Genomic DNA, 26827 nt, shown 5'->3' on the forward strand with positions numbered 1-26827 from the left:
CTTAGAACTACTTAAACCTAACTAACCTAAGGACACCACACACATCCATGCCCGAGGCAGGATTCGAACCTGCGACCGTAGCAGCCGTGCGGTTCCAGACTGTAGCGCCTTTAACCGCTCGGCCACTCCGGCCGGCAAACAAAAAAGAAATCAAAATGTAATGAGTAGGCACACAAATCACAAGTCAAAAATAACAAATTCATTTTTTGTAGCAAAGAATAAAAATAAAACTTATCAATAGGAGCAAAGCAATGTCGGTGAGTTTTTAATACACAAATTAAAATAAGTAAACATGAATATTTTAGCGAAATTAATTCAATGTTTCTATTCGTAAAGATAAGATTACGGCTCTTAATTCCATGACCGATGTAAACCTTCAAAATTACATCTGTTACTGAGTAAAAAACTAATTCAATCTTCTTTTGGTTGTTTGGTGTACAGACAGATAGTTTTACACTTTTATTACATTCCAAGTCATAACGTAGGACGTACCGCGAAGGAATAATTTGAATGGGACGGAAATCGGTAGACGCGACGTACATGTGCAGTCAAACAAATGATTACAATTACATAAATACTGGATGATTTATTCAAGAGAAAGAGCTTCAGAACTTAAGTCAATATGTTGTTGGCCCACTTGTGGCAACTATGGATGCAGTTATTCGGCTTTGTGTAGATTGATAGAATTTTGTCCAATTGGCAGGATAGATCGTCAAAATCCCTAGCTGGTTAGAGGGCCTTGCTCTTAATGCTCCAAAAGTTCTCAGCTGGAGAGGCATTCGGCGACGTCGCTGGCAAGCACGAAGAAAAGTATTAGAAACCCTCGTCGTGTGACGCCAGACATTATCTTGTTCCAGAATGGCTTGTCATGAAGGGCCCTGCAGCGCTGTAAGGCTGCCGCAGATCACAACCAAAGGAATCTTGCTACGAAAAGAGGTGGCGCCCCAGACCATCACTCCTGGTTGTCGGTGGGTGGCAGTCAAATTAGTATCCCACCGCTGTCTGTGGCGTCTCAACACGTCTTCGGTGGTCATCAGACAATTCTATTGCAGTTAGTGTGGTTCAGGGCCGAATGTGCCCACGTAATTGCAGTAGATCCTGTTGGAGCAGGAGGTCAATGGTAGTCGGCGGAAGGGGCACTGCGAACTCTGCCCCCTTTCTGTGATCCGTCCTTATGGTCACTGAAGCACCAGTTGCACCTTCGGTCGTTGACGATCATGAATCCACGCCTCTGAATGCCTATCTGACGATTGCTCCATCCTCAAGTTATGCCTTCTTTCTAGATCGGCGCTTCCTTCTTGACCTTGTTTTCTGCCCTGGTTCACACATTCCTGCAAACATCGTCGAACAGTGGCATTGGTCCTATTCAAATGTCGAGCGATTCGCCGATAACTCCAACCCACTCCTTTGAGCCTCTCTCAAATGGTGATATCTGTGTATATTGTTCACACACCTATCTACCGGGCGTTGTTACGGTCCAATTGAGTTCACGGAATGAAATTCTAGAACACTTTCTGCTCTGTTATCGACGTGTCCCCTGTTTAATATTGTTGCCAGCTGTGTGGCGATATTGCGCTGCAGCATAACACTTTTGTTCACGGTCGGCAAAGTTTACAATTTTACATTTTCCGTTGGTAGCTCTATCAACAGGAATTTATGAATAATTAACTGGTTCATTGGGCGTCATTTCATTTATCTTAAAGAGTATTAGTACAGATGTGGATATAGTTATAGGTAACCAGACAGCATATTTTCGTCTGCAATACATGTTACTGGCTGGACAGATGTAGATCAGTGGAAAATGAAATAACGATGCCTATGAAACGGGAGTTTCGGCTGGTTAATGGCAGAGATATAGGGAACAAAGCGTGTTCCATAGTGGAAGAGAGCCAAGAGGATACGATCAAGAACACATCATCACCCACACAGGCAGTGAAATGCATTGATCTATTATTAGAGAATGCAAGATAAAAGTCAGATCTGGAAAACGAGGAACACTGTTAAGAGAGAATGGAATGAAAAGCAGCAACGTACAAAAAAACTGACATTACTTTGAAGCAAGTGAACTGAAAGCAAGTTATACGGAAACACTATTTGTTTTTAAGCGTAATTTTGTAAATAGCTCGCCACTTTCCGACAAGTACTGAGGAGGTAATGCACTGAAGATTCAAATGTGATGAGTGGCTTAATTGTAAATGCCGTTATTAGTAGTTTGCGGTAAAAACATGAGTATTTTGGAGGATCTGCCTTTTTGTTTGTCTGTGGAGTCCCGTGTTCGCAGTAACGGGCATAATCGGGAGATGGCGGTAACACGCGTCTTGCAAGCCAAAAGTATGGAGGATCCTCAAGAAAGAGAGCGCGCAGATGCCGATAATTACCCCCCCCCCCCCCTCATATTGTCCTCAGGAAGGAGAGAAGAGAGAGACAACTCGGAGTTGGAGAAATGGAAAGCGAACGGAGTAATGCGTCCCGAGGCGAGAGAGGGTTGGGAGTGAGAGTATTCAGCGTGAGCTCCCAGGTGGCTGGAGCTCGCAGGCTGTCGGCACGTCGCAGACGGAACAAAGCGCACACACAGCCGTTGCCGCCGCCTCCGCATTTCTCAGCAAATGAGGCCCGGCCAACCTAGTTTCGCGCTTGTGGGATCCGGACGTGGTGAGCACGCCGCGGCGTATTACATTTCGTAAACACCTCTTTCGCGAATCTTCTACGCTGCGTGCACGTTGCCGCCGGCTGCGAGGGAACTTCATTCTTTCTTGTCAGAAAGCCAGTCCATAAGCACATTCTATCCTCTCTCTCTCTCTCGCTCTCCCTCTTTCCCTTTCCCTCTGTCGTACCTTCATCATATGCGTGGCTCACCAATGCTAACGTCATTTCGGAGAGCACACCTAATATCCCATGAGTTCATCCGTTGGTTAAAACATAGGAAACGAACATACAGAACCGAGCACAGAGTGAAAATTACGCCATGGTAAAACAAAACCATTTAAAGCTGTAATAAATAGAAGATTAGGGTTTAACGTCCGTCTATAACTAGGTCATTATAGACAGACCAAAATATGAGATTATTCTTTTTTTTTTTGTTAAGAGTGGAAAAGGAAATCGGTCGTGCCCTTCCAAAGGACCCATCCCAGCATTCACCTCGAGCAGTTTAGGGAAACTCGGGAAACCTACATCAGGATGCCTGTAGGCGAAGTCGAACAGCCGTCCTCCCTAATTCGAGTTCGTTGTGCTGACGACCGCGCCACCGCGCCACCTCGCTCGATCTACACTTAGATGACGAAAGTAACGGAATATCTTCTAATATCGTGTCGTGCCACCTTCTGCCCACTGTAGTGCAGCAATTTGACGCGACATGAACCCAGCAGTCGTTGGAAGTCCCAGTCAGAAATAGTGAGCTATGCTGCTTCTGTAATCATCCACAATCGCGAAAACGTTACCGTTGTGAGATTTTGAATGAACAGACCTCCAGATTATGCCCCATAAATGTTCGGTGGGATTCATGTCGGGCGATGTGGTGATCAGATCAGTTGCTCAAATTTTCCGGAATCTTCTTCAAACCAATCGGGAACAGTTGTGGCCCAGTGACGCGATTGAGAACATGAAGTTCATGAATGGCGGAAAATGGTCTACAAGTGGTCGGTCCATGTGAACCACAGGACACAGTCCATTCCATGAAAAACACGGTCCACAGCATTACGGAGCCACCAACAGCCTGCATAGTGCTCTGTTGTCACCTTGGTTCCATGACTACAACTCTACCATTAGATCGTACCTGGACTAATCCGACCAGGCCATGGTTTCCCAGTGGTCTAGGCTTCATCCGATATGGTCACGAGCCCACAAGAGGTACTGCAAAGGCAAAAGTCTGCGGTTAGCAAAGATAGTCGCGTCAGTCGTCTGCTGCCATACCCCATTACGGCCAAATTTCGCCGCACTATCCCAAGGATACTTTGGTCTTACGTGCCTTATTGATTTCTGTGATTATTTCACGCATTGTTGCTTGTCTGTTAGCACTGAAAACTCTACTCAAATGTCGCTGCTTTCGCTCGTTAAGAAAAGGCCGTCGACCACTGCAGTGTCCATGGCGGGAGGTAATGCTAAAAATTTGGTGTTCTCGGCACGCAGTGGATTTCGGAATATTGAATTCCCTGACGATTTTCGAAACGAAGTTGCAATTGTTTGAGCCTTTCAAGTAGCGTTTGAAACATCAGTCTTTTGATCTGAATTCTTGTTCGACATAGTGACAGAGTCCGATCTACCAGAAACAAACGATGCATACCGTGAATCTGTGTTATTCAGCTGCATATTCGTATTTGTGTTGTTCACTGTTTTCATATTATAAATTGGCGACTTATCTCCTAGCAGTTCTTTTTCGGTTTGACAACTATCACTCGTTTCGGAATTTTATTCTGTTTCAGGTGTATATACGTTTCCATGTACCTGCGTAACTATATTACGTCCCATATCGGTTACTGTACTGATGTTAAACGGTAACTATTCATTATTAAAAGAGTTATATGATATGCTTTCGTTGTGTAGCGTCAGGTTCTGTTGCTGGACGTCACTGCGCTGAACGCAAATGCAAAAAATTTAGCTGACTGCCTTTAAAAAGTGACAGAGGACAATCCGAATCAGTGGTAGACTATTGAAAGGTATTTGATCTGAATCGATCGTTCGTTCGTTCAAGAGTATTAAAATGTTTGCCTGATTTTTACTCAAAACTGAATGCACTCCCCTCTGTTAAAAAATCGTTAAACTGATAATACTATTGCGAACTGTATGTCTCGTTGCACAGATTCACATAAAGAGAGAACTAACTGGCGTTCTCGTTGCAGGAAATGAAGGAAACTGTTATTCAAAAACGCCTACCACAATCAAGCTGCGCAATGCCCCTCGCCCCCCCTCCCAAAAAAAAGAATGGTTTGGAATACTGGAGTTATGTAGCTACACTATGGAGCCCATACTGCGCAATGGAAACATGAGATGAGAAACTGAAAAACGAAAGTACCAAAAAGTATGAAAAGAATCTCACCTGACAATTTTTAGCATAATCAGCAGCAACAGCACAGCATGAAGAAATCATGCCAGCTAAAATATGCTGAAGTAAAACCATCCACTGGGAGAAAGTCTGGGATGATTTTCTCATACTAAAAACTTCTTATTTGAAGCTAAAATATTAATCCGTTCATTATAATGATAATGCTCCATTTGAAACTCTTATTTCAGGAGAACATAAAATTCACAGAAAACCAAAAACGTTACATACTTTACAAAAGTCTTACAACGCAATGCTTTTGTGGTTATCCAAATTAAAATGAATTAAACTGAAACGACATAAAATGAGGTTGGTAAGCGAAGTGTTCTGTTGCAAGAATCGCTAACATTATCAGTAAGGGCTAGCAATAATTATTATCTTTAAAATATATCCGTAATGCAATTCTATTATCTATGTTCCAAAAATGCTGCATCTGCAAGTTCTTCCATCAGATTAATAATTCCTGACAATTTCCTTAAACAAAATTCTCCTCCGATATGTACTACTCTAGAATTTCTGCCAGCTGACTCCCACACTCGACTACTCTCCACTGTACACCTGAGCCAAAGATATACAAGTTTAGAAATACTACTGTCACTAACGTAAGTCGACTATTCCACAGATGTCACATGCGACTGATACGCTCTCGTAACACGAAATTTTCGCACAGTCTGAAACTTTCCGCAAATAAAGGTCCAGTTCACCTAAAAAACGTCCAGTCCACCTACACATATCATCTTTCAACGCTCTTCAGTCTCATGCCTACGTATCCTGTGCCTATTTCTAAATGAAGAATGACAGTCTAATCTTTCTGTATAATAATATAAAAGCAAAATCTGTACATGGCTCACTTAAACTTTGCCTCATCAACATTCAGGCATTGTACTTTCGATAAATGGGAGAGCGGTTTGTTGTAATACCTGACACCACGAAATGAGGAATCCACAGTGTGAGGAAGGCTACACAGTTAAATCAGTACTGTGGAGTGGTCTAAGTCCTTGAGGTCGTGCCGCATGGTGCTAAGGGGCGGCTGGAACGGCGCTGTGGCGTCCAGGGACGCCAGAGTCGTGTAGGATGCCACGTCTTCCGCCTCTCCAGCCTACTCCCACGCGCGATCTAGTGAGAAGTCGATAATCGTCATAAGTGCTAAGATGAACAAAAGTAAAGTATAAAAATTCATGTTTCTCATTTACTTCTGTATTAAAAAATACCGAGTGTTAGTTTTGAGATCTATCGAGGGATAAAATGTTGAAATAGTCGCAGATTGACACATAATTACACTCTTACTCTAAACTGGAAGTCTAGTTACACCAGGCGACGTTGATTTTTCTTTTATTGAGTGAATTGGTGGACTATGTGTCTCATCTTCAGTAAGAAATGACGCAAATAATCTATAGGATTCTTCTGGAAAGGGCCAAACGCTGTTGGAAACCTTATTTTCGAATTTTCTTTCGACCGTTTTTTAGCGTTTACTTTTCACATATCATTTGATACTTAGTTCTTCATTTAAAACCTACTGCTCCTTTAGTTTTACTATGGTTGCAGCTTCAGGTAATGCGTACTCCTTTAACCATATATTGTGTAGTTTTCGCTTTTTCCAAATGCTAAAAGACGACATAAATGTAGAGTAGGAGGAAGCGTTCATTACTGCGACTTTTATTGCAATTTTTAGCCCAGAAATAGAACTAGTTAAAAAAGGTTGGTTAAAAGGACATCCGTGACTGAGCTCATAGTAGTCAGATAATTAATCGCTTCAGTTGTAAATAGTTCTTTACAACTTAAGCGGTTAATGATCACTTTGTAACGTGCTATAGAAGATACCCCGTCGCAATTGCAGTATGGTGTATGAGTAAGAGACAAACGGAGTATAGTAATCTTGACAATACTGTGATAGTTTTTATCTGTTTGCTTTTGTCCATAGACCTGCAATGTTTTAGAAAGGACAACATTTTCACCTAGATTGTTAATTTATTTACTTACTCACCTCTGTCGCTATTTCGGCTTCTTATGCCTGTTTCAAACAATAGCTCACTATCGTGTGCGCCTTTGAGAAATATATGTTAATTATTGTGTAATTATTTTCCAGTATGTAGGAAATGATAACCACTTTATGAGGTATTATTACTTTGGCGCTTCGGTTCAAGCGGCAGAAAGTAATGTTCATAAGGTCAGATTTTCACGATTGACTGTCGTTAAACTCCTTTCCTCATCTTCGACATGAATTATTATTAATTTACAACGGAATGTGCGTTGATCTCAAACTACAAATACTTGGCGGATGAAAACTGTGTGCGTACCAGGGCTCGAAACCAAAGTCTGTCCCTTTCGTGAGCAGATGCACTATTGACTTGTTTATACTTCTGTCTGTTACACAGGCCTGGTTAGCTCAGATCGTAGAGCGCTGCCAACGAAAGCGAGAGGTTCGTGATTCGTTAACATGTGAATAAACTGAGCAATCCCACTGTGAGGATTGCCAACACAAGTGTAACATTAGACACGCTTTTTTTTAAGTCTGGTAATTCGGCTGCGAAAAATAAAATAGTTTTATTACTGTCCTACGTTCCTTTGCCAAAACCTCTCCTCTGGGCATGGGGAGATGAATTACTTTTGTTAGAGAACCATTCGTCAGATGGACATGTTAAGATCTGTATGAGGTGCGGTGCAACTCAAGAAGAGTAGAGATGCTGCGTTATCGGTTGCTTTACTTATGACAAAACATCAGTGTCGAGTACTATACTACACTCTGCACTATCTAGTAGAAATAAAATAATTTGTGAGGGCGAAACGTTTTGATTCCCATGAAGTGGTATATGAAGATTTTGCAAACTTTCCAGAATCGAACTTGCTGATAAATCGCTTACCAAGTACCGTATATTGATCTAAAAAAGAACTACATATTAAGGGCGATTCAGCTGCCCTTACCAACGTCGTTTTGTGCAGTCTGCACTACATCTGTGTCAGGAACAATATCCAAACAGACGAAATCCACATAATCGATATAAGACCCTCTTAGAGCTTTGGGAGACTTTTAGCAAAAACGGATGATACTGTAAAAAACGCAAGTAAGCACTGGCCATGAGCTACACGGTGTTGAGGACCAAAATATGCCGTACTTATGCCATACTTTTCCAAGTTTCTCCCATCTCTCTTTGTGTAATTACCGGTGTAGTCATACAGGTTTAGGAGTCTTTGTAAGTTTATTACATTTATAGCAATTAATCTTTCGTTAATGGTTAAGAAACGTTGCCTTATAAAGTGTGTTTCATCATCTGAAACTACAAAATGTAAGGGAGATATCAAAATGTGAAGCGTAGAAGTTATAGCTTTCTGGTATACAACCCGGTAAAAAGATTAATACGTGACCCGCCTCGTTGATGGCTCGTTTCGCAAAGAAAATGTGTACGATCTTCGTATGTTTTAGTATTTACTCTGAGACATTTTGACAAAGTGCTTCACTTCTCCACCTCTAGCACGAACTGGCCAACAACATGGTTCTGTCACGAGGGGTTGCATAAAATAAGCTGACTCTTATCTTGTTTAAGGTCGGGACACACAAGTCCGGACCGTGTCCGTGCCGAGACACGTCCGAGTATCGGCCGTCACCCGGACAACGAAATACGTCATTAAAACAAATGTAGCGGGCCGCACTTGACCGGGCCGTGCACGGGGAACGTCAACGGGCCGGGGCCGGACCGGGCGGGATTCGCCGTGTGTAATTTTTCACGTGACGGACACGGCCTGAAGGCAGAATTGTCTTGTGAGCTGTGCAACTGTGCAAGACTCTTCTGTGTACAAAACATGGATGTGGAACGACTAATAGAAGAAGTTCGTAAGTTTCCTGTTCTTTACGATCAGTGAAGTGAAAACAACAGAAATATCGAGTACAAAGACAGAGTTTGGAAGACAATTGCAACAGATCTACAAGCCAAAGGTAAGATAAAAACTATACAAGTTTTAATACCCGAAAGATATTTATTTTCTTTTTATTTTACAAACAGATGTTTGGTTTATGTCATCGTTATATCGCCAAGGCGACATGCTCTTGCCATTCCACAGTCCCTTGTGGAGAATTCAGGAATTCTTGCAAATGCAGCATCTGTTGATCTCCCACGAATTCGAGGTAGGTTTCGAAGATTTGATGATCTTCCGGATCCCTCAGCAGTTTCCTTTTGATCCATCCTCTGTTCAGGCACCCTATAACCTTCCATTTTTCGAATAAAGTTGTACGGTACACACGCAGCCGTCACAATCATTGTAAGGTTATTAGGATCTCCCTGAAGGATTCTTCTAAATATTCTAAATTTCTGTTGCAATATACCGAATGCATTTTCAGATATTCTTCTTGCCCGACTCAAACGATAATTAAATATAGCCTTGTCATTTGTTAAGTTAAGTTCCTGCCAGGATATGGTCGCATCAAGTATGTTTTGAGAGGAAAAGCTTCATCGCCTACAATTACCATTGGAAGTTCAACATCAGTTCCGGGTAAAGTTTTACTCTTTGAGACGCTAAGCGTATTGTTTTCCAATGACTTTCCAAGGTTTGAATTTACTCCATCAGAGCTATTTCCGTACGCTCCCATGTCTATTGCAATAAAATTATAACATGGGTCAACCAGAGCAAGAAGCACAATGGAATACGTTTTTTTTGTAATTCCAATAGAGACTTCCTTAGTTGTTTGGAGCCTGTACTGTTAACTGCTTTCCATCTAAAGATCCAATGCAGTTTGGAAACTGCCGTTTTATCGAAAACTCCTCAGCTATAGCATTCCATTTTTCTTCATTCGGCACAGGCATCACCTCTTCTAACAATAAATCAATAACTGCTCTAGAGGTGTCATGGACGATAGCTCCAACTGTGGATTTTCCCAACCTGTAGCTGAAGGAAATAGTTTTAAAGGAATCTCCTGTAGCAAGGAACCTGAAAAAAATTGAACTGTATAAGATGAGAAATACTGTATAATCTATAAAATATTTGCAGCATTTTAAACCTTGTAATATAAATACGCAATTTAAAATATTTTTGCTACAGGTGGAATAGAGGAATGCAAAAAAAAGGGCATCTGTTTGTGACCAACTAAGGAAGACTCTGCAGAAAAGGAAAACTGTTTCAGGACAAGCTGCTGTTCATCAACATAAATATAAGTATGAAGATTTCTTAAAGTTCCTGCTACATTACATGGTAGAACGAGGAACAGTTTCCAATGTTCCTTACACGCAAGACAATAATGAGCATAAACAAGAATCAAATACAGATTCCCAAGAGGAGCAGTCTGTTGTTGAAAACGAAAAAGAGTCTACACAAGACATTGCAGATGAAGAATGGACCATTAAAACCCAGGGTAGTGAAATACATAATTTGTTAGAGCGCACTCTGCATTCCCAGACGTCCTCAGCTCATTCGTCCGTCACTTCAAATAAGAACACGTTTGTGAAACAACCACTGAAACGAATATTTCAGGATGAGGTTAAACCACAAGAATCTGCATCAAGCAAGCTCATGGCTTACATTTTGGCAGAAAAAAAGCTGAAAAACAGAGAGAAATACAAAACCCAGTTGATGCTTTTTTGGCTGGTATAGCACCAGCCCTAAAATCGTTGCATCCACTACTTTTTCATCAAGCTAAAAGTGGGATTTTTTCAATTGTACAAGACTTTGAACTGAAGCAGCTCCTGAATGACGTATCAGTCCATCAATTCCTCCATCATCCTCCAATTCCTCAGCAAAATCTGTTTCAACACCATATCCTTCACCTGTGGAAAACGAGTCAACAGAACCTACACAGCAGCTTTTGGATCTTCAAAGGGATTCCCACAATTCGTATACAAATAACCAAAGCCATCATCCTCCAAGTTTCCCTGCATCCTCATCAGCTTCAGAAACTAATTTACTGAATAGTCATCATTTGTTTTTCTTAGGGTAGTAGAAATTTAACTGTATTATTTACTAACTTATGTATTTGGTTTTCAGTTACTAAAGTAATACAATAAAAATGCTGTCCTGAAAACTTCTTATTTATTTGTGTTCTGTGTACTTTTTCTTTAACCTACCTTAGAAAAACAGCCAGTCGTTCTTTGGGTGAAACTGATACTCTCCAGAAAGTGTCGTTTTTTCTCAGTCTTGGTTCTAGTTTCTTTAAAAGTTCACAGAAGGTGTACTGCGTCATCCTAAAATATTCATAAAACTTAGTCTCATCATCTATGAGATGAGAAAAAATTGTTCGAAACTCTCCCTGTACTGGTCTTGTTTTCCAGGCACTATGGATCCATAATTTTCTTCTTCTTGTTTAACTTCGTTCTTTTTACTCTTCGTCTAAAGCATGTGCTGTAAGTCCTAATTCGCTATTACGAAAATTAGTGAACATGTTTTACAGCTTTTACAAACAGAAACACACATCACCGGGTCCGAGTCACTACAAGGAACATCAAAGACACGGACGTGCCCCGGTCATGTGTGGCCCCTGCAGGAACGGACCGGAGCACGGCCGTCACTCGTCCGACGCTCGGCCCTGACACGGCCCGGACGTGAGTGTCCCGACTTTTAACCTGTGGCTTTTACGCGGTTTTGCACGTCCGTTTTGGCTGACGTTGGGGTAGTCCCGTGTCTCCGCCTCAGAAAATACACAAATAGTTAGAATACGGTAAGAGTAAAGTTTAAACGACTCACAGACAGGTGGCTCGTGCGACTTCCGCACATTAGATTTACTGATAACTGTGGTAACATGTGGGACTTCCGGAAAAAAACTCAAATAAAATCAGTTTTCCAAAACAGCGGTTACTCTGCAATAAGATGTACGTTAGAAAAGAGAAACAGGAAAAAAGAGATTTTTGTCAGTGTCAAAAAGAGGGAATGTCTCGCTGTAAACTAAGGAAATGGTTTCACGTATGTTTTCTCATGCTGTGTGGATACCTCTGCTAAGTTCGACCACTGCAGGTAGTTTATTCTAGCACTCGGAAATGGACACAGATGGAAAGTCTCGGCTAGCATCTAACGCGAGACATCCTTCGCTGTAACAGGGTGTGCCGGGGGAGGGGGGCGGGGGTTGCTCAGGTGTGGCAGGGGCACGTTCGCCAGCCTCCGACAAATTCCCCGATTACCGGGGCGGCCGCGTGCATCACTTCAGGCGCGCCGCGTATCCGACCGATCTGCGGCGATCCACTACCTGCCGTTAGGATACTTGGAATTGCTCTTCCGAGGAAAATCCTCTACACCGCCTGCGAAATTGAGAGTCCTCCTTCTGTAAGGACAACCACTCCTTCTATCCGTACTTAGTATTAGTTGCATCTGAGATGTTAAAGTCACACTAGCTTAAATTCCTGAAAGAGATAGACCAACCATGGAGAGGTATGCATGAAAATCAGCGAAACTGAATCAGCCTTGCAAATAACTCTATAATCGCAAGGGGAAACGCGATGGAATTTTTTTGTGTATTTGTTCGTTTCATTTCATACTTACGTTACACCCAATGTTGTTTACGTTACGTGATATACGAAAGTTTTAAATTTATAAAATTTTGTACCTGTAGATTTTGCGTAGTTTCAATATTGTGCATAGAGACAGTTGAAAGAGATTATAGATCGGCTGCAGAACTGTGCTGGAGACGCTGTGTGAATCTTTTGATTGTAGGCAATTGAAAGTGTATAAGGACAGTTATTTTATATGTACAAGCGCTTCGAGTGGAGTACAAACAGTACATAATCCAGGAGTAGTATTTAGTTGATAGGTTCACGGTCAAGTCGAGTAATAGTGCGTATTCACAGGAAGTTGCGATACTGTTGGTGATAAGAAAATTTAACAAACGAAGACGTCAAAATTTAATTATCTGTGTGCAAGGTGTGAGGAGAAAGTTCTGACTTCCAGTGATTTCGTAGTTATATCCTAACAGAAATTGACTGAACTGATTTACTTTAAGATACATCTGAACTAAACAAGCGAAATTCATATGGACATTTCCTTGGATAAACAGTGAATTTTGGAGAGCATAGGACATCGTTTTTGTTGAGTGGTTATTTAATAACCAATCGCATCTTACTAAAGTAAATAAACCATGGGTGATCATTCTTATTTCGAAAAATACTGTTTTTAATTGGAAATTTAACATCAATCTCATCCGAATATACGATCGCGAACTTGTTGTAAGCAACTGTTTACTCAAAAACAATTAACTTGAGAGCATCTCAACGCATAAAAGTAGCCATTAAAACTTGGAAAAAAAGAAGTGCGCGTGGCATTTGAGGCCGAGAGTCCCGCTCTGTGCAAGTTCGGCTGCCTAGTAAAAATGCTTTGGACGCCTTTTCTACAACTTGTAGAAACGCTCCTGAGGACTATGAGGACACATGTCGCCCCCCCCCCCCAAACACACACACACACACACACACACACACACACACACACAGTCTGTGGAGCCTGGAGGAGAGAATCCTCGACCATTCCGCGAATCGAACCCGGCGTCCCGTGATATACAATCAGCCAGCCGAACCGCAAGATCGTGAGCTGGTGACAAATTGATGAAGATGAATCACGATACTGGATACGGTGACGCACGCGCAGAGACCATGGTGCTAGAGATCGTAGCATCCCAAGCCTAATGAAAAGCTAATAAAGGTTATAGAATTGGCCTGATCTCAAACATCTTTGTCTGTAGCGCGCTAGGATGCAGTGGAAGCCGTCTTCGTGTTTGTCGGGAGGCGTTCGTCTCTCAAAAAGGGCGTCCTGTGTTGGTATGATGGCGAGGGCGACCGGATGACGTTGTAGGTGGCTGCAGTAAGACCACTGTTGAAAATAACCATTCTTTATTAATATTAGTCCAACCAGCTGTCCATAGTTTGGGCGACGCTATGGTCTGCTGTAGAGCTAGAAACTTGCTGCCTCCTATCAGCAGGTGAGACACATCGTTTAGACATTTACATGTGCTCGTCCAGACAATGGCCTGGTGGCGTCCCGAGTTGTCCCTAAATCAGAACAGTATGCAAAGCATAGGGCTCGGTGGTATACATACACTGCTGGAAAGGCTGCTTACTTGGGAGAAGCCGACTCGGCGGCTGCTGACATGGCGTGACCGAGTGAAACGCTCGATATGGCTCACCTACTGGCAAGAGGCAGCGAATTTCTACCTCTGCAGCAGACGACAGCGTTACCCAAACTGTGGACGACCGGCTGGACTAACAGAAAAATATGTGGAAAGCCTGATTACGTTTTCCCGTCCTGGAGCTGTGGAGTTTTTTAGTCAGCTACCCGTACATGATATAAATACTATCGCTATATTATCACTACCAGAAATTTATTTAGCTGTGATTATTACGGAAATATTATGTCTGTTTCTCTCGAATTACTTGTTTCTTTCCACTTAAAAAGTGATGTTTAACTGCATTTTGGGAGCTTATTTCATTCTGGGAACGCTCCAGATGCTAATAACGCTATTTCCACATTCCATACAATCACGTTTTGTGTAATGAAAAGTGTTATAGATTCTTATATACTGATGTAGTCATAGTTGAAACATTAAAATCGCCTTTTATCGATTTTCATAAAGACTGACTTACCAGGTTATTTTCCCTGACCATTGATTTATGTCATGGCCTTAGCACAACTTGGCAGCCTGAAGATGTTCTGCAAAAGAAACCGGTCGTAACAGAACAAATATGTAATAAAATCGCTACTGTGTATCTCATTAATCATTAACTTTAGTATCAGCTGTGGTACTCAACAAGAACAAGATTATTAAGTCTTCATGTACATATAACGGACCTAGCTTATTATCCTAAGTATTCATACAAGATTCTTTTGGTAAATTTCTGAAGTGACACAGCCGCATATCTTTCTGTTATCGGAAGCCACAATGGTTTCATTGAAACGTATAATCCGCGCTGTCTTCCAGGCTTGTTTTCCGTGAATTTAGCACAGTAAAAACGTCGGTCTACACAGCAGCGTGTTGACGCGGCCATTTACTAGGACGACGGCGGAGGAAGCTCATGCACGCACAAGTGTAACTTCAGTTAACCTTAATTCCGAAATAATGTCTTCAATATGCATAAATTGTGGCATCGTATAGATTATTTGGAAAAAGCAATCCTTCAAAGGAGCAGCGTTGACGGAATACAGGAATTTTTCGATGCCTCTTTATTAACATGGGAGACAATTGCTAGTCCGACAGTCCTATTATTTTTGAAACAGAAATACAGAAAAACCGTTAGAGCTACTGTTACAGGAAAAGAATAAGTTTAAAAAACTGACTTCCAGAAAACGAGAACGAGGAAGTTAAGAACCATACAGGTGACGTAATTTTTGCTGTTTGATTCTTTACTCGCAATCGTAGGTAATACCGAAACTGATAGCTGTTCAAAAATTATGCATTTCGCAGACAAACTTAAAAGTCCTTATGCTGCATAGTGTATTATCGTCTTTGCAGTTCTATAACTCTATTTCAACAACGATACATACAAATCAGCTCGCTGAAATCTACGGTATGAGACTCGTTTCAGATCTGAAATCTTGGGCCGGGTAGGAAGTTCCTTTATGAGGGAGACAGCGTTAATGGAGACTGATCGCATTACGGTAATGGAGATCGATATCAAATCGGTCTTTTGGTGATGATATTTCAAGTCCAAAAGTCTTGAAACAGTGCTTTTATGGTACTGCTCACTCACTCTGGAAGAGCTGTGGCCGAGCGGTTCTATGCGCTTCAATCTGGAACCGCGGGACCGCTACGGTCGCAGGTTCGAATCCTCCCTCAGGCATGGATGTGTGTGATGTCCTTAGGCTAGTTAGGCTTAAGTGGTTCTAAGTTCTACGGGGCTGATTACCTCAGATGTAAGTCCCATAGTGCTCAGAGCCATCTGCACCATCTGGAAGAGATGATTCTTAGCAAACGATCACAAGTGTCAGGAGATGTAATACCCATTATCGTGGACGCTGTGTGGCACAGATTACATTTTCTAAATCGTGTACAATACTTAGTGAAATGGAATTCTTATTTGTATCGTGAAAATTGCGTCAATAGTAATTTCGGGACTGTGTACTGCCTAAACTTTTAAGACTCTATGATCACAAATATTTAACGTTGTTTGAGACAGGTACGTAGTCGGTATCTGTGCGTTGGAAAAGGTGCTGCAGGGTAACACATCTTTCCATAATTTGAAAATTCTACACAAAAACATGAAACTCCCCTTGGAGGCTGCTATCACACATTTCGTGTATTGGAGCTCAGTTTTCAAATTAGCTATAACAATAGCTGATGCAGTGGTAGTTTCATCCTTCCAGTCCCCAATAGCTTATAACATGAGGCTTTACAAGTCATTGTACATCGTCTCACGTTTTCTGCGGTGTACATTGAAATGTTATAATGTAACAAAATTAAGTGTCCCTCTTCGTACTACCATTCGCTGAACAATTTGTTCCGACACTTTTAACCACACACTGAATAAAAGAGGTATTCTGTTTTACGTGATTCGGTATTATTCCGATGAACATGAAGTTGAATGGACACGTTTTCCTATATTTCCAAAAACGAATCTGAATGCTACAATCTCATTAGTGACACTAACTGATAATTAGTTTGGACCATTTTCCCTTCTTCACGGGAATTAATGAGTATCTTTCAGAGGAGTTATAAAAATTATCATTGACCGTAGTTCAGAATTTAAATTCTTCAATTTTCAGGAACATTTGCTGCATTTTAAATGCGCAAGCTGGATGTACACTGCATTAAGTGGGTGGGCTCATATCATGTTGTCCAACCCCTGTGGCTTAACTGGCGGTATACTGGTTTACACGCGACTGTGGGAGCTCGTTAAATTACTGGACCGCGCAATCGCCTGACAACAGAGAGCAACAAATTTCATTAGCAACAAACACCGGCAGTCATCGGAGTGCCACAGCGCAAATTACAGAGCTCGGTTACAAGCGAGATAGATTTAGCCGACAAGTGCGGAGAACGCAACCGTACAGTTATTAGGGCTGCAGCGACGGCGCGTCCGAGGTGGACGCAGGCTCCGTGCGCCGCTAATTGCTACACGACGCCGTATTTTACGGTAAGCGGCGGCGGCAGCACCGGCAAACACTGTGCAAGCACAGCAACTGTAGCAGCCGCGGCGCTTGTTCGCCAACAGCGGACCCCTTGCCACAGCATACTATCGCCACGGCGGCACCTTCCGGCAATCACAGGTTCTGTTCTGGCGCCCTTGGATCGCTGAAGAAGTCATCCAACAGCAACAATGGAAATCTGCGTTACGTTTTACATGTGCATAAGGATAAAGGTCATCCGGATTTTGTAACGGAATGTTCATTACTGTCTCTAACAAAACTAAATCCTCCGTATTGAGCACCATCAGTGGTGAGAATATTTTAACTATACCTATTTTGTTGTGTATCATTCAGTGTTCCCTGTCAGTGTATTTCGGTTAACATACGAAGTGTACTTCGGTTATCCTACGAAGAAAGACGACACTAAAGATAAGTAGCAGAAATGAGAACAGCGAAAAACTTAATATCAGGAATGGTGATCACGAAGTAGATTAAGATCAGGAAATCTGCTGACTAGGTACCAAAATAACCCATGACAGAAGATACAAGACGGCTATGAAAAGCAAATTAGCACTACCAAAGAGAGCATTCCTGGCCAAGAGAAGTCTACTAGTATCAAGCATAGGCCTTAATTCGAGGAAGAAATTTCTGAGAATGAACGTTTGGTGCACAGCATTGTATACTAGTGAGATGTGGACTGTGGAAAAATCGGAACAGTAGAGAACCGAAGGATTTGAGATGTGATGCTACATGAGAATGTTGAAAATTTGGTGGACTTATAAGATAATAAATGAGGACGTTGTCCACAGAATCGGCGAAGAAAGAAACATACGGAAAACACTAACAAGAAGAATGGACAGGATGATAGGACATAGTTTACGACATCAGAGAATAACTTCCATGGTACTAGAGGTAGATGCAGAGTGTCAGAACTGTAGAGGAAGACAGTGGAAAACATCCAACAAGTAATTGAGGGCTTGTGTTGCAATTGCTACTCTGAGATGAAATGGTTGGCACAGGACAGGAATTCGTGGAGGGCAGCGAAAAACCAGTCAGAAGTCAGATGACAAAAATGACGTATACTATTAGCAACTACAGGACCGTGACTTAACACTTATAGATCGCATATGACGTCACTGAAACGAACATTACGATCAGTGACTAGCGGCTGCAACCATTACTGGGCGACCCTTGGAGTACTTTTCAATTTATCTTACATTAATAGTGGTATTTTCAGCACAAGTTTCTTTATTACAATGGAAAAGTCTCGCACAGATTTTAGTCGTACCGAAATCTGTGTAAACAGAAATAGCGGTCTGTTCCCAAGGTAAAGTTGCTCAAAGACCACAAAAATTTGTGAAGGTATCTTCAAAGACTTAGAAATTTCAGACAGAAGGTAAAGAGCGATCTCGTTAAAAAGGATATGTGAATGGTTTTCTATTGAGATTATTTATTTCTGAGCAAATAATAAGAATGAAGGATAAGGGCCGATATACATGGTGATTTTTTAAAGTTATAACAACAAAACATCTCGAAAAATACGCATCTTACGTAAAAACTGTTTCGGGTGGGAGGAGGGGCTCAAATTCATAATTTTAAAAGGGAAACCCCTTTTTTTAATTTAGATTCGGATTCCACGCCAAAAATATCTTGGGCTGACAAAGACATTTTTCTCCATTCGTGGTATATGGTGCTGGATTCGACAGAATTCAATTTTTCGAGTTTCTGCGATTAAGAACCGAATCATTTGATTCTAAATTACATTTTAGATGGAAACGTTAACTTTTTGTTGTAAAAAGGTGATATTATTGTTCAAAATTTATTTTAGTTTTGCAGTTTTGAGAAAGTAAAAATTTTACGTTTAGTCATTTGAAGGACTGGAAAATTAGCTACATTTAACGTAACATAGCTTTCTGTTCTCTTTTGGGTTCATTTCGGATGAACACATCCGTCCGCATACCATCAGGATGCTCGATTTCGGTGAGTTTCCTCGAGTTTCGCCATCTCGGTGAATGGTTTCCGTGAGGTCTTCCGTCCATCCTCTGTAACTCTCGCGACGATTACAGTGCTATCTACAACGAAACGAAAAAACGTGTTTCAGATAAGACCTATGTATTTTAACGCGTAGAGTTCGGTTGTGCAGTTAAAAATGGAGTGCGCTTCCCTTCGGGAATATTAAACATTATCCTGGAAAATTTCTTCATACTATGTGTATTTTTAGAGATATTAAGTTGTTCCACGTTAAATCAAACATCCTGCATATCTCGAAAGGCTACGTTCGTCCGCTATTGTGGAACTCGATGAATTGCTAACATTTTGAGACAGCAAAATGTTAATATCTAAGTCATTTGAACAGTCGTCTCTTTAATCAGAGTTCACTCTTCCCTCGAACACAAAACTTATTACTCCTTGACATTTCAGAAGATGTCCTATCAACAGTCTGATTGGTTCTTCCTCATAAGTCACGCGATCTACCCATTCCATTTTCAGCATTTTTTTGTACCACCCCTTTTCAAAAGCTTATTTTCTTCTCGTTCTAACTATTTATTGTCCACGTTTCACTGCTGAACGTGAGTACAATACAGATAAATACTTCATATCACTTATATTTATAATCGATAAAAATACATTTGTCTCTCACGGGTGTGGTTTTATGAAAGTGCCAGTCTAAGTTTTATATCCTCTTTACTTCGGCCATCAGCTATTTTATTGTCGAAGTAGCAAAACTCCTCTATTACTTTTGGTGCTCCATTTCCAGAACTATTTCCATCTATTTGTCTGATTTATTTCGACTACATTCCATTACGCTTCCTTTGGCTTTGTTATTGTCCATTTTACCCCATCCATTCAAGGCACTGTCCATTACATTCAACGGCTCATTCAGGTCCCTTGCTGTCTCCGACAGAATTACACTGCCATTGTCAAATCTATCATGAACTTGTGATGTAACGGGCGAATTGTGGCGCCCTGAAAGTATTCTAAGTTGGTGCGGCCGCTCTGGCCGCTCGGCGAGCCGGGGCACAGCAACAAACACGTGGTGGCGAACCTTAGCCGGACGAGAGGGGCAGCCCCAGCGCATGGAATTCCATTGTGACATTGTCTTGATGAGGGAGACACGCTGGGTGTGCCAAAGATGGTGGACATTTCGCACTTTGTATAGAAATTAATAGAACCAGATCAATCATGATATCTCAAAAAGAAACATGTACATTACCATTATTTACACGAAGATTCTAATGGTGTAATTAGATTTTCAATATCTTTGTTACTTTAAAGTTTAGATCTGACTGTAAATTATACAAGTAACATGCAGCAACGAATTTCCAAAATATAAACGCTTCATCCGATTTTTTCGATCGCCATGTCTTTAGAAAGCTATTAGTGTAAACCTAAATTGGTATGAATTACAGGCATGTAACAATAATAGAACGTGAGTAATTAGAGGTCCAAGTGGCCGATTACTATAGACCGCGTCAGACCATAAGTACTCCACAGTTACACGAAAGAATGGTAGCAGCATGCTTATAAATATATTTATTCATCTATAACTTTGTTATTAACCGATATATACTATTCATGAAGAAATTGATTAAATATTTACTGTGTGTTAGAAAGCACAGAGACATTAGGCTCCTCGCCTTCCTTTTGCTTCTTTTCTTTTGATATATGTTTATTTAATTGTTCATGTATTTAATAATGTGTCTTAGAGCGTATTTATGGTCCAGCCGTAGGAATTTTTATTTAATTTCAAGTATTTAAATGTAAATCCAGTATTCCGAATATGTTTCATTATGTTTGTGAGTGTGAGTTGTATTGAAGACAGGGCGGGAGCGTTCTAGCCAATCACAGCGATCTTTGCAAAAAGGATACGTGGAGAGACTGTATGGAAGTGGGGAGTAGCATCGTTTCCGGGAAGCACACGAGGTAGTTCGGAGCGGTGCGGCGCGAGGGTCAGTCGCACAGGACACGGAAAAAGCTGGACGCGAGAGTCGCGAGAGGGACTTGGAGTGTGTGGAGCGGTTTGCGCGTGGTCGCGGCAGATAGAAAAACTTCGGAGTGCCGACTTGAGCACTTGTGAGATTTCCGTGGCTTCTATAGTGACGACGTAGTGCGCGTTTAGAAGTGAATATCCCACGAGCTATGTTGTTGTTCATGACTAATTAAGTGCAGTAAGAATTTATTGTTTCCCTGTTATTGAACTTATATTTTATTTAATTGCTGGAATATCGAAACCAATAAGTGTTTTGCAGAAATATACCGCATGCTCAAAAGTACTTCTACTATCGTACTCATCATTTAAAGTCGTTAAGATAGTACCTGCGCCAGCCGGGGTGGCCGAGCGGTTCTAGGCGCTACAGTCTGGAGCCGCGTGACCGCTACGGTCGCAGGTTCGAATCCTGCCTCGGGCATGGATGTGTGTGATGTCCTTAGGTTAGTTAGGTTTAAGTAGTTCTAAGTTCTAGGGGACGGATGACCTTAGCAGTTAAGTCCCATAGTGCTCAGAGCCATTTGAACCATAGTACCTGCAGATTTTATTTAATTGCAATCTTTCATTTGTAAATTTGTATGTTACATTCATAATTCGCAATTGCCGAGTGATATAAACCTTCGACCATTCGATTCCTGTGTCTATTCTTATCGTATACTATAGACTCACCAGTATTTGATCTGTAATGTGGGAAGTACTATCCCAGCCCCTAGACAACGAAACCAGCCGAAACCTTAATATTTCAACGTTGAGTTGGAGGGTACGTAGTTGGGGGCCACCAGCTTATTACGTTCATTTCCTATTTGAAAGTCAACAAACTTTAATTCGGACTGCACATTTTCTACGGTCTCCCTCACTCTCTGTTCAGCGCACAGATTAAATAATATTGGGGGACAGGCTACAAGCCTCTCCCCCCCCCCCCCCCCCCCCCGCTTTGTAAACCACTATTTTCGATTGATGTCCTTCGGATCTTGTAACTGCTGTTCGGTTGGTGTAAGAATAGTATACAACGTGTTTCATCCCAATATCTTAAGCCTACTACTTTCAGATTTTATGTCCACATTATCAACACTTTGTCTAAGTCTGAAATGCTATAAACGTAGGTTTGCCTTTCTTTAACCTAAATTATAAGTCATAGGTTAGGTATTGCCTCACATGTTTCTACATTTCACTGGAGTTCAAACTAATTTTCCCCCAAATCGGCTTTTACCTGTTTTTTCCATTCTTCTATGAATAATCCGTGTTAGTATTTTGAGACGTGACTTATTCAACTGATAGGTTGATAATGGAAGTAAGATTCAAGAAAAACCAAGACACGTTCGTAAGATTTGTTGACCTGGAAAAGCGTTTGACAATGTCAAATGGTGGAAGATGTTCGAAATTCTGAGAAAAATGGGGATAAACTATAGGGAAAAAATGGTTCAAATGGCTCTCAGCACTATGGGACTCAACTGCTGTGGTCAGAAGTCCCTTAGAACTTAGAACTACTTAAACCTAACTAACCTAAGGACATCACACACATCCATGCCCGAGGCAGGATTCGAACCTGCGACCGTAGCGGTCGCGCGGTTCCAGACTGTAGCGCCTTTAACCGCTCGGCCACTACGGCCGGCAACTATAGGGAGAGACGAATAATGAGCAATATGTACTAGAGCCTAGAGGGAATAATAAGAGTGGACCACAAAGAACGAAGTGCTCGTATTAAAAAAGGGTGTAAGACAGGGATGTAGTCTTTCGCCCCCTAATGTTCAATCTGTACAACGAGGAAGCAATGATGAAATAAAATGAAGGAGAGGAAATGAAATTCAAGGTGAAATGATTGAAAAGTAGGATTCTCTGATGACATTGCTATCCTGAGTTTCACTAGACATGGCCTGCACCTCAATAGGTATGGGAAGGGGAGGCTGATAAGCTTATAGGTGACAGGGTGGTGGGTGGTGGTGGGATCACTCATGGAAAAATTTCTGTAATAGTTTGTATTAGAGGTGCACCGTTTTTAGATTGAAGTCAGCTGATATACCTGTTTAAAGGAAGACCCTCTAACTAAGGGCTTACCTTCAGAAGAAGTCATTGTTTCTGAGCAGAGAAGGAATTAGCATATTTCGTCAGAATATTTGAGGTATTAGAGATAAAGGTAGTGAACTGCTTATAGATGTTGACTCTGGAATTATTGGTATGTCGGAGCACCACTTAAATAATTTGAGAATTCAAAGGCTTCCTTTACCAGGATACAAATTATCTGGCTGTTTGTCAAGCAGTTCCTTGTGGGGCAGGGTACTGTGTACGAAAAAACACAGTATTCCACTTGAGTCCATAGATGTATCACGGAACTGCACTGAACAGATATTTGAATGTTGTGCAGGGCAGTTGAATTTAGTGAAACTAAACTCCTAATTGTTGTTTATAGGTCCCCTAACTCTGACTTCAGAGCATTTCTGCTCAAGCTAGAGACGGTTCTTGATTCACTTTGTAGCAAGTAACAGAAATTAGTTATATGTGGTGACATCAGTATAAATTTTTTATATGATAGAGCAAGAAAAAGGATGTTGGTAGATCTCCAGATTCATATGATCTGATGCAGACTCTTTTATCGACTAGGGTACAGGGGAACAGTAGCACAGCCTTAGACAATATTTTTATTCATACTTCATTACTAGATGGGCATTTTGTTAGTAAAAGAGTGAATGGCTTTTCAGACCATAATGCACAAATTTTAAGACTAAAAGGTTTTTGTACTCAAACAAATGTCACATATAATTACAAACTATGTAGGAAAGTTAATCCAACAGCAATAAAGAGTTGTTTTAAACTTATCAAGGAATAAGAGTGGCAGGATGTTTATAGGGCCGATAATATGAATAATAAATATAATTCTTTCCTTAATACATTTCTCATGCTGTTTGAGAGTTGCTTTCCATTAGAACCTCCTAAACGGGGTACTAGCAGCTGACTAGTGGGATAAGGATATCATGTAGAACTAAGAGGGAATTATATCAAAATGTTAGAAGTACTCACAATCAAACAACAGTAGCGTATTACAAACAGTATTGTAAGGCTTTTAAAAATGTTATTAGGAAGGCAAAGAGTATGTGGTGTGCAAATAGAATAGCTAATTCACAGGATGAAATTAAGACCATATGGTCAGCTGTGAAGGAAGTGTCTGGTCAGCCGCACAACGTCGCTGATATAAAGTCAGCTCATAGTAAAAATATTTCTGTTACTGATAAATCAGATATATGTTCAATATTTAACAATCATTTCTGAGCATTGCTGGTGAATTAAATAAAACTTCGGTTTCTACAGGGAATCCCACAACTTTCTTGGCAAATGCCTTTCTGAGATTGATCTCTGAAATACTCCTCTGTGATACAGACAAGGGGGAGATTGAGTCAATAATTAAATCACTGAAGACTAACGACTCTCATGGATATGATGGAGTGACTACAAGAATATTAAAGTATTGTGCTGCACATGTTATCCCTGTATTTAGCAATATTTGAAATTTTTCCATTAGGAATGGTCAGTTTCCAGAACGATTAAAGTACTCAGTAGTAAAGCAGCTCTATAAAAATGGAGAAACGGGTAATGTAGACACTTGTAGACCTGTTTCCATGGCATCAGTGTTTGCTGAAGTTGTTGAAAAGGATGTGTGTCAGCATTTTATATCACATGATTTGCTATCAAATGTACTGTTTGGCTTTATAAGTCTTTAACATCTGAAAGTGCTATATTCTCTTTTCCTTGTGAGGTAATTGACAGGTTAAACAAACGTTTTCGAACGCTAGGCAGATTTTTTTGATTTAACTAAGGCATTTGATTGTTTTGATCACAAAATATTGCTCAAGATGCTGGACCATTACCGAATACGGGGAGTACCTCACAATTGGTTCACCTCTTACTTTAGAACAGACAGGAAAAGGTCATTATGCACAATGTTGGGAATGGCTGTGATGTTTGGTCTGAGCGGATTATGGTCAAGTGGGGGGGGGGGTTCCCAGAGATCAGTGTTGGGGCCACTCCTTTTTCTTATTTATATAAATGATATGTCCTCTATTATTATGGGTAACTATAAAATATTTCTGTTTGCTTGGTAGTAAAGCATGTTGTGTGCAACATCGGCTCGGTTTCAAATAATGCAATTCTTGACCTAAGTTCGTGGCTTGTAGAAAATAAACTAACACTAAATCACAGTAAGACTCAGTTTTTACAATAATTTAACAAAACCTGGTGTTTCAATTTAACAGAATGGGCATATGATTAGTGAAACTGGACAGTTCAAGTTTCTAGGTGTTCAGATGGATAGTTAATTGTCGGAAAGCCCACGCTCGGGATCTTGTTCAAAGACTTAATGCTGACGTTTTTACTATTCGAACAGTATATGAAGTGAGTGACAGTTCGACACGAAAATTAGTCTACTTTGCTTAGTTTCATTCGATTATGTCGTATGGTATTATATTTAGGGTAACTCTTCCCATTCTAAAACGATATTTTGGCTCAGAAAAGGGCGGTTCGGGCAATAAGTTGTATACCTCTTGTCGATCCCTGTTCACGAGTCTGGGTATTTTTACATTGGACTCTCTGTATATATATTCCTTACTGTCATTTCTTGTTAACAATATTAGCTTATTCCCAAGAATAAGTAGCATTCACTCAGTGAATACTCGGCAGAAACCAAACCTGGATCTGGACTGGACTTCCTAAACTCTTGTACAAAGAAGCGTGCAGTATACTGCTGCATCCATTTTCAATAAGCTTATTTTATCGTGATGATCATTTCTCCCTACGCAGGTGGGTGCCAACAGAATGTTTTCGCAATTGGAGGACAAAACTGGTGATTGAAATTTCATGAGAAGATTCCGTCGCAACGAAAAATGCCTTTGTTTTACAAACTGCCACTCCAACTAACGGAACTATCTCGCCTACTTCTCGATAATACAAAACGAGCTGCCCTTCTTCGCCCTTTTTCGATGTAATCCGACACTCCCATCTGATGCGGATCCCACGCGGCTCAGCAATACTCCAGAATTCGGCGGGCAAGCGTGGTGTAAGCACGTTAGTAGACCTGTTACCAATTCTAACATGTTCTGCCAATGAATCGCAGTCTTTGGTTGGGTCTACCCACAACATTATCTACTTGATCGCTCCAATTTAGGGTATTTGTAATTATAATCCCTAAGTACTTAACTGAATCTACAGCCTTCAGATTCGTGTGACTTATAGCGTAGGTTTCTCTTTTAGTCGGGTTTCTTTTAGTACTCATGTGAATAACTTCACACTTTTCTTTATTCAGGGTCAACTGCCACTTTTCGCACCATACAGATATCTTATGTAAATCATTTTCCAATTCATTGTCGTCATCTGATGACATTACAAGGCGGTAAATGACTGCATCATCTGCAAACAACCTAAGATGGCTACTCAGACTGTCTCCTATGTCGTTAATATAGATAAGGACCAATAGAGGGCATATAACAATTCCTTGGGGAACGCCCGATATTACTTCCGTTTTATTCGAAGACTTTCCGTCTATTACTACGAACTGTGACCTTTCTGACAAGAAATTACGAATCCAGTCGCAGAACTGAGGCGATATTCCATAGACACGCAGTTTGGTTAGAAGACGCTGGTGAAGAACGGTGTCAAAAGCCTCCTGGAAGTCTAAAAATATGGGATCAATTTGACATCCCCTGTCGATAGCGTTGCTCATTACCTAAAGAGCTAGTTGTGTTTCTGATCCGTGCTGATTCCGTGTCAATAAACCGTTTTCTTCGATGTACTTCATA

The sequence above is a fragment of the Schistocerca cancellata genome, chromosome 1 (genome assembly GCF_023864275.1).
Source record: "Schistocerca cancellata isolate TAMUIC-IGC-003103 chromosome 1, iqSchCanc2.1, whole genome shotgun sequence".
NCBI lineage: Eukaryota > Metazoa > Arthropoda > Insecta > Orthoptera > Acrididae > Schistocerca > Schistocerca cancellata.